Genomic DNA, 9762 nt, shown 5'->3' with positions numbered 1-9762 from the left:
ACATTTGTGAAGAAGGTGATTTGATCCTGACAAGAGGTGGAAGGAGAAACTCGGACCTAGAAAGATGCAACAGCAGTCATCATAACCTAGTGACATTTGCAGCTCACTGGCTGGAATCACTGGAAAGTGTAAGGCATCGTTAAATCCCAAATCACACTGCAGAAGGTCTAATGAACCATCTGTAAGTGCCTCATCATGCACCTCTCAACCCTCCTGTGGGGTTTTATCCAGCGACCTCACTCCTCTTGGACTTCAGGCCACATCTGCTGTGTCTCACTAAGCTGGGAGCAGGACAGGGGTGTCCAAATGCCCAATGTGTGCTCATTGTTGGGGCTGCTGGAAAGGAGGGTAAGCCAGCACAGTGGTAACATGCTAGTGGATAGAGCTGGACATCCCACAGTGAACAGCAATCTCTTCCCATCATCTAACTACCCCCTGGCACAAAGATTTAAGACTGCAGAGTACAGCCAGCACTGCCTGGGCATCTCCCTTCCCATCTAAACAGTGCTTTCCTCTGCCTGGATGCTGTCCTGTGCAACTTGCTGTAAGTGAAGCTGCTCTGGCAGGAGGCTGAACTAGATGAGCTCCAGAGGTCCCTTCCAACCTCAATCATTCTGTGATTCTATGTGAGCCAGTACCAGTACACATATGAGATAAGAACCTAGTGACACATACAGGATTTTGAGGCAGCTCCATCATCCCTGTAATTTAAATGCCTTGTAGTGTAGCATAAGGAAAATGTAAATACAAAGGCAGCCCTCATAAGAGAGATGGATCCTGCTGCAATGAAGTGGATTAAGGGCTGCTTTTGCACTCCTGACTTTGGAAGGGGTTTTGAGGGCCTGGAGGCAGATGCATGACATGGCTGGGTACTAGCAGCCCTGTGTCACCAAGGTTCTGAACCAGACAGCCCAGGTTTACCAGAGGACAGCGTGAATGAGCTCTCCACCAGCAGCAGAAACAAGGGAAGACATCTCCCAGAGAGCTGATTACTTCTTCCACCTCCTGATACGCAGCAAGAAGAGATGTTTTCACAGTGGCTTTTTGGGATGAGCCACTTGAGAGATCCCAGGAGCTGTCAATGCTGCCCTTCCAGGTGAGTTTTCACTTCTCCTAATTTGCTTTGCTGCCTTCTTGGACAGCAGAGCTCAGTACCTTTTTTCTTCTCCCATTAGAAAATGAGCCGGGGTAGCTGGTGGTTCCTCAGAACCAAATATATTTGCAAACCAGGAATGTACTAGAGCAGTAACATCAAAATGGAGCAGTAACAAGTGCAATTGTAATTTAAAACCCTTAAAAAAAACGTATTTCCTGTAAATATGAGTGGTCTACAGACCAGCAGGGGTTTCCACCCCATACTCTATGGTAGAGAACTTTGTGGTTGGAATTCTGAAGAAAGAGAAATATTGGGAAAATCCTAACTTCTTTGAAGGAAACCCAGAATAAATACCAGGGGAATTGGTACTCCAAGCCTCAGCATCTTTGAGGACACCTAGACTCAGTGCTGAACAGCAAACAGCTTCCTCCTCTCCTTCGCTCTCTGGCTCAGTTTAACTTTTGTGGCTGCATCTCTCCAGCCCTTTCTGCTGGGAAAATAATTTGTGTGAGTTTTGGCAAGCAGGGGCTGTCAAACCAGCCCTCACAGGTGGTGTGTCTGGCTGGGACGTCACAGAGCAGCTGCCATCCAAGCTCTCTGCTGGGGCTTGTTTTGATTAGGTAAGGAGAGGGGGGACAGCAACATGGGCTCTGGCTGGGTTTATAAACCAGCAAAGCTTGAACTTTGGTTCATGGTGGCAAGATTAGCAAGCCTCCACGTTTGGTGCAGTGACATTTCTCTTGTCTGCAGTGTGATTGATTTTTTTTTTTTTAAAGTGGCTCTCTAGTCAATACCACAATGTCCAAGATTTATCTAACTACTTTTGGACAGATGGATCCTATTGATCTGAATAGAGGCTGGGGAGAGTGGATATGTAGGCAATCCCTTGTAACTGTTTACACAGCAAACAGTTTCCATCTGCTCTCTGTTTTACTGTAAAGCAAAGGATCAGTCAGCTGCAGGCTTTAATAGATGACCACCATGTACATTGGGTTCCACTGGTTTTTATCCTCCCCAGTTCTGCTCTACCATATACAGTTTGGTCAGCAGCTAAGGGGTTGTAGAGCCTCCCCTTACAACTTCATGGTCTGCCAGCCACACGCTTCAGAGAGGCTTCTGCCTTGCCCCTCCTCTCCCCCCGCCCCCCCCCCCCCCATGCTTTGAAGAATACTTCCATACACATCCCAGGCAAGAATTTTTCTCCTGTTTATTTCAAAAGTCTTTTGTAACAGCTTCATTGCAACAATCCAAGTGTCACCTGGAATTTGACATCCTCCCAGATGTACAGAATTAATGTCATGTATCGCAGCATTAAAAACACACAGGAATGTTCCCCGAACATCATCATTACCTCCATGTCCTCTGCCAGCACCTCTGCACCCCTCTGCAAGGCAGCTGCACATCAGCCATCTCTGCCTCTTGTGTCCCTAACCCTGCTTCCGTGAATGAAGGGATTCCAAGGCCAAAAGAGCCATTTGCTTTGTTTTGTTTCGTTTGCAAACTGTATAGAAACACAATCTGGATTTAATTTGCTTTGTATATGGCTTTTAGTCCTCTTCATTCAAAGATTTTACAGTGGAAAAATCCTGAGCTGACATCAAAAATGGGACCAGTTCATTAAAAGCACTCACAATTATGGCACATGTTGGAGGCAAAGGTCCTGTCAACCCCAGAATGAAAGCATTTTAAAGAATGCCATTTGTTTAAAGAGTTTTCACTCTTGAAATTTATCCCAGTTTAATGGTTTGCTAGGAAGCATCATCTGAAAGGGAACAAAAAAAATCTTATCTTTTCTAATTGATGACTTACAGGAACTGAGGCTTCATCATTTCACTCCGTTCACAAGTGAAACTGTGCTGGAAAAATACATGCAGCTCCTTGTGACTTCTATCAGGCATTTCAAAGTCATAACATCTATGTCATTAGGCTGTTTACTACCTGCAATTCAACCAAGTTACTCCATATGCAGGGAAGAGCAGCATTTGCTTCCAAGAGCCTACCAGCTCTTTTGGCTTATTTAGGTAATTTCTTTATTCTCCAAATCTTTGGAATATGTTGAATGATGCCAGGCACTAGAACCTGCCACAGCTATTTCTGGCCAGAAAAATAGCTCTTTTTTTTTTTTTTTTCCTTTCCTGATGAATGCTCAGCTGAAATTCTTCTTGGTTGTTACAACTGTCCCTGGCTAAAACTTACATTCACCAATGGCCCTAAAAAGCTTGTGTTTGACTTGCATCCATCCCTTGATTTCAGTTCTGATGATAAGAAACGTTCCTAACGATGTAGAAACAGCTGCAGAAACTTGTTTGGAAAGTGCCATTTTTGGTGCTGCAGCTGTTTGCAGGCCAATATCCAGCATCCCTAACATCCAGCTGATGCTCTCCTGGACCTGAATTTCTTCCAGTGCTAGGAAAGCAGCTGGGTGCTACAGAGAGAAGCTGCTCTGCTCACAGCTTTTGCACATGAAATCCTTGCTGTCTAATTTAGGATTATTTTGCTTTCCTGACACATTTTCTTGGGTTTGGTGTGTTGGGGTTTTTTTGGGTGTTTTTTTTTTTGGGGGGGGGGTGGGGGGTGTTGCTGGTTAGTTTTTGTTTGGTTTTGCTTTCTTTCTTTTTTTCCTTTAATAACCATGACCACTGAAGGTCAGCTGTTTATTAGATTGAAAGATCAGTGCAGGAAAACTGAAAATCATGACATCTTGTGTGTAGGCTGTGAATAATAGGCAACCCTCTTTCGATCATTAAACCAGAAAATGGTATCTATTTTTTCTGGTGGTTTCAGCCCATTAAGAAGGCAGCCTTTTAAGAAGGCTTTCCTGGCAGCACATTCCCTGCTGCAAACCAGGACCTGGTGATGGGATGGATCCCAAGCTGGGGGAGGCTTGGCTGGAGGAGGCAGCTGCAGGTTGCCATGACATTCAGCTCCTCTCCAAAAAAACCACACACAGCCCAAGGAAGTTTCACTTTCTGCTGGGGACTGAACCTGTATTTTCATGGTCTCTGGAACGTGGGTGCACTTAAATTTGGGGATGGAGGCAACTCCATCCCTGCACACCAGTCATGTCCTCAAATTTTGCTTTCATGCAGATGAAGAAAATGCAAAGCCTTGACTATTTCCCTTCAGATTCAGGTGCACTGAGCATTAGAAGTGAACACTATGATAATTCTGTGTCCTATGCCTGAGCTCTGGGAGCTGGTGGTGTATTTTAAGCACCTTACCTTCTGTTCAGAGAACCACTTCTTTTGTTGCTTTGCTCTACTTGTACAATGGTAAGACTTACCCCACCCCACGCCCCCCTTTTAACTGATAAAGATCTCTTAGCAAACACAGCCAGACTTGGAAATTGATTCCTCTCAGAATATTTATATATGCTGTTATCATACAGAAAGCCTGAACAGATATCTTTGCCCATTTTATGAGGAAAGTAGGATTGCAGCATTACTGCTTTGCCAGTGCAGAGGCTGAATGCAAAATGAGTTGATAATCACAGAATCACCATGGTTGGAAAAGACCTTAAAGATCATCAAGTCCAACCATTATCTAACTCTACCAGAGCCATTACTACACTGTGCCTTTGAGTACCATATCTAGATGGCTTTTAAGTGCATTCAGGGGTAGTGATGCAACCACTTCCCTGGGCAGCCTGTTCCAGTCTTCGAGAGCCCTTTTGGTAAGAAGCCTAAAAAGTCCCAAGTCCCTCGGCCTTCCATCATGGTACTGATGTTCTACTCCTCTAACAACATTTGTAGCCCTTTGCTGTACTCTTTCAAGCAGTTCTCTGTTCCTCTTGAACTGGGGAGCCCAGAACTGGACAGAATACTCCAGATGAGGCCTCACCAGGGCAGAGTAGAGGGGGAGGAGAACCTCCCTCAGCCTGCTGGCCATGCTCTTGATGCAACCCAGGACGCCATTTGCCATTGTCTGTATCACCTAGCCAAACAGCTTTAACCCACTGAACAGCTTCAAGCCACTGAATCAACCTACAAAAGAAAATCTTTGTGCAGCAGGAGTCAGTAAATTATCCTTGAAGCTGTAGCTGCATCATGTTCATGGTGTTTCTGGTAACAGTGGTTAGCAGCAAGTGGAATTCTTACTGTTTATGTTTCTTCACCTGAATTAGAATGACATTAGCATGCCCTTGGTCTGCAATTGCCAAAGAGGTTAAAAATATTCATGTTTTGAAGATCTGTACATGCAGTTGTGTTTGCAGCAATCGGGTAGTCCTGGTTTTAATCCCTTTAGAAGCAGTATTTACAGGAGGGAATGTACAGTATAGGGCTTTTTCCAAATGGGATTTCCATCCTTCTGACTTCCTTTTGAAAGTTGTAAACAAAGAAGATAAAATGGGCAGATTTAAGTAGGAAGATCTTTTTACACAGAACTGGATCCTTAGTGTCCAGCTCTGGAGCCCTCAATACAGGAAGGATATGGATCTGATGGAGCTGGTCCAGGGGAGGGAGAATGATCAGGGGCTTGGAGCACCTCAGCTACAAGGCTGAGGGAGCTGGGGTGTTCAGCCTGGAAAAGAGGAGGATCTGGGGAGACCTAATAGCAGCCTTCCAGTACCTGAAGGGGGTTTACCAGAAGGATGGACAGAGACTGTTTACAAAGGGCTGCAGTGACAAGGACGAGGGGCAATGGCTTCAAACTGAAGAAGAGCAGATTTAGATTGGATGGTAGGAACAAGTTCTGCACCATGAAGGTATTGGAATGTTCTATTTTCCTGTATCTCTCTGTTTAAGGGAGTGTGCAGCTAATTCTCTCTCAGAACAGGTGCTGTTATCCTTATTTTTTGAGGGGGAGAGACTCTCTCCATGCCTTGTCTGGCAGTGAGTTTCCAGCTGCATCTCTGGGCCTGCTGAGGCCTGTGGCAGGCCTGGGCCTGCTCTGGGCCTGCTGAGGCTGAGTGGGGTGGAGGTCTCTGGAAGGCTCTGGAAGGTTTTGGCCTGGCAGGCACAGGTGAAGGACTGAGCCTCATTTGTGAATGATTTCCTTTCACCTGAGTGTCTTTTGTAGATATTTGTAAACAGAATTTCCAATGGGGAGCATTGATATTTCCCTCCTTTGGAAGAGGTAAAAGACCTTTTCTGTCTTTTTGCCCTGGGCTGCTTGTGACTCAAAACTAGGCCATAATTGTGGCCTTCTAGTATCTGAAGGGGGCTACAGGAAAGCTGGGGAGGGACTTTTGAGGGTGTCAGGGAGGGATAGGACTGGGGGGGATGGAGCAGAACTAGAAGTGGGGAGATTCAGCTTGGATGTAAGGAGGAAGTTCTTCCCCATGAGGGTGATGAGAGCCTGGCACAGGCTGCCCAGGGAGGTGGTAGAAGCCTCCTGCCTGGAGGTGTTTGCAGCCAGGCTGGATGTGGCTGTGAGCAACCTGCTGTGGTGTGAGGTGTCCCTGCCCATGCAGGGGGGTTGGAACTAGAGGATCCTTTCCCTTCCAACCCTGACAATTCTGTGATCCTATGACATGTTCCTTCTCTCTCAGTGCAGAATGAGCTCAGACACCTTCACCAAAAAGATGTTCCATGTTGATTGTACAATGTGCAAAAGCACACTTCATTAGTTATCAACTGTGTGACTCAAGTACTCAATATGCCCTAATTGACTTTATTATGGAACATAACATTTACTGTATTAGTTAAAGAGCACATTGAAAGCTGTGTGTTTGTTTGGAAAGGCACATCACTAACCTGGTTAGAGCAGCAGCCATATCCATAGATTTGCCAGCAGCCAGCAAAGTATGATGTTGATTTTGTTTAGATTAGCTCTGAACATTCATTGTAAGAATGAGTCACTGAATATTTTTGAAGTTAAAGGTTAGAAAATCAAAGGATAAAAAAAAGACAGAATGGTCTCATTGCTACAGCTAATTTCCACAGAATTATAAACTAATCCCATGGAGACAAACAGGTTTATGTCAAGCCTGTATGCTTGGCTAGATGGCCCCCAGCACTGTCAAAGTCCTCCTTTCAGTAGTAAGTCAAGACATGGCTGAAATGGTCATAGTACACCCAAACTTTCAACTACAGAAAGCTGGGGATGAGAAGGGCTGAAGCTGGACTGAGACACCAGCACTACACTGACAAGCACCAGCACAGTGCACCTCTGGGTAACCCAAGCATGGCACCAGATGGTCACCAAGAGCCTGAGTGATATTCACACTAGTATTTTTTGCTGCAATTAGAGCTGGCAATCAGGTTATCCATTAGGAAGTACACATCAAATATGCACAAATATCCTTTATAACACACCTTCTTTCCATTTTAAATTGTGCCTACTGCTCCATAGCCTCAACCACTGCCTGAAAACCCTTTGTACATCTTGCTGGTGGCAATGGGGGTTCCTTGTGCAATGCCTGTTCTGCAGGGAGACAGGCAAACTGCAGCCTCCTCCGTCTGCCACTGAAGTCAGTGAGATTACTTCTCTGAACATCTATATCATCTGAAGAACATCCTTCACATTGGAAGGAAATTAAAAGCCATCTGGATATTTTTTTTTGCACAAAATGAGAAGTGTGTTTGCAGGTGGGAAGAACAGAGAACGGGATGACATCTCAGTGTGACTCCAAACTTTGTCCAAGAAACACACAGGGAAGAGAAACCCCAAGATAAAACACCAAGTAGTGAATTGCCAAACATTGCAGGTTTCTGTTCTTTGTAACCCTTCTGTCCTGAGCTCCAGGGGAAAGAGAAGACATTGCTTGGATTTGGTTATTGTTTCTTATTAAAACTCACCTAAATGTTAATTCCCATGTGCAAGGTACAAGCACATGAGCCAGGTGGGCACCCTATCTCCTCCCTGCTTGCTGAAGGTCTGAGCAGCTCATGTTTGTGCCATCATTGCTGTCACCTAGGGGCCGGATCACAGAAACATCCTGAGTCCCGTGGCTTCCTGCTGCTCCTGAATGGTCTTCTTGGGCTCAGACAGAAGAAACAATGCAACCTGGAGCACAGCGTCTGAGCTCCCGTCAGTGCTACCTGCACAGCTGCTCAGCAGGCAACTGGGATATCTGTGCCAGGTAGGAGTCACTGTGGCTGGTTTTGCAGGGTGGTGTACAGAGGGTTGTGTCAGGGAAGATGAACTTCAAAATCCTAAGTTAACTGTATTCTTTCAAGCCTGTCAAAAAATAAAACCGGGAAAAACCCCCAACCATTTCAAGAATGCAATACCACTCCCAAGTTACCTGAAAAGAAAGTGCAATCTAGTGCAGTGTGCTTTCACTGTCCCACTCTGTTCCTTCAGTTCCTCATTTCTTGTGCTTCAGCCTGTGTCCGGGCATTGCAGGTATCTGCTTTGTCTGTGAAAATGAAATACCAGGAGGAATTGCACTTGGTGCAACTGATGCACGTTTAGGGTTCAATTCATAAAAAGGTGGAAGGCTGCCCTGGCGAATCCTGAGTTGGACCATGCACGATGAAAGCAATTAGATGCCCGAGTTAAAAAACAAGCCACAGAAAGAGCAGGAAGGACTTAGGAGATTGACCTCAAAGCTCCTATGCCCTCTTGGCTCATATACTTATGCTCTTGGGTGATGGGTGCCCAGGTAGTTTCAGCAAGCAGAAAAATAGTGATCTGGAGCTTGATTTTCATGCACCCTTGAAAATTATTTTGGTTACTGAATATGAGGGAACTGGAAAGGCCACCCTTGTCAGATGCTCCTCAGTAAGACTCAGCTCAGTAACTGTGCTCTCAAGCCTTTCACAAACTGGCCTTGCTGAGCCAGATGTGGATGGGGGAGTTTTACAGGGCTTAGATACAAGCTGGGAGGCCCTGTGGTTGCTTTGTGTCAGTTTCTGGGGATACGTGCACTACTGGGCATGCACTTTGTACACCTCTGAGGCTAAGGAGGATCAGAATGGAGCTTATCAAGGATCTCAGGAGTAAAGAAACATTAGAGCCAAGTGCATAAAGTCTCAACCAGATGCCCAAAGCCCTTAAGGAACCCAGTTCTAGGAGCCAACCCAAGACTCCTGGAGTCAACAGGAAATGCAAAGGGTCCTGCGCTGTGACTACTGGCACCAAAATAGACTCAGAAACATTTAAACCATATTACGGCAGGCTGTGTGCCTGCCTTGGACCAGACTCAGCAAAGTTACAGGTATAGCAGAGGTGGTATGTACAGTTTTATACTCCTTCATCTGGAAAAGGTAGGTTGAAAACTATTTACAAACATTTGACAGGTCCCTAATCACAGTTGTAATATTTACCCTTTGGAAACCACTTAAACTGCAAAATTAAATCGTCTCAGTTTGCAAATCTACTATCATAAAAATACCATTCTTGAGCTCCCACAACATTAATGCATTTGAACATGTTTTTATGAGTAAAACGATCAACTTCAGTAATTCTGCTGTGGTTTGGGATGCTGTGTTCCCAAATTCTTTAATACCTTTGGGACAGAGCCTGCCTGTCTTGATTTATGTAGAGTGGGGTCTGTTCTAATGATCAATATTCTGCACGATGGCAAGTGTACCAAACTACAACCCTAAGAGGGGTCTAGGTGCAATAAGAGAGAAACATCTCATATACACTCTTAATAATTAAAACACATAAACCATCCTAGTTAAAAAGATTTGCCCATAGAGGTAATCCCAAGGGAAAAAAAAATAATTACACATTTGTTTCCCTGTCTCTGCTCTTTCTAAAAATGGTCCCTGCAG

Source organism: Dryobates pubescens, chromosome 2 (genome assembly GCF_014839835.1).
Source record: "Dryobates pubescens isolate bDryPub1 chromosome 2, bDryPub1.pri, whole genome shotgun sequence".
Classification (NCBI taxonomy): domain Eukaryota; kingdom Metazoa; phylum Chordata; class Aves; order Piciformes; family Picidae; genus Dryobates; species Dryobates pubescens.
This window is presented reverse-complemented; position numbering follows the sequence as displayed.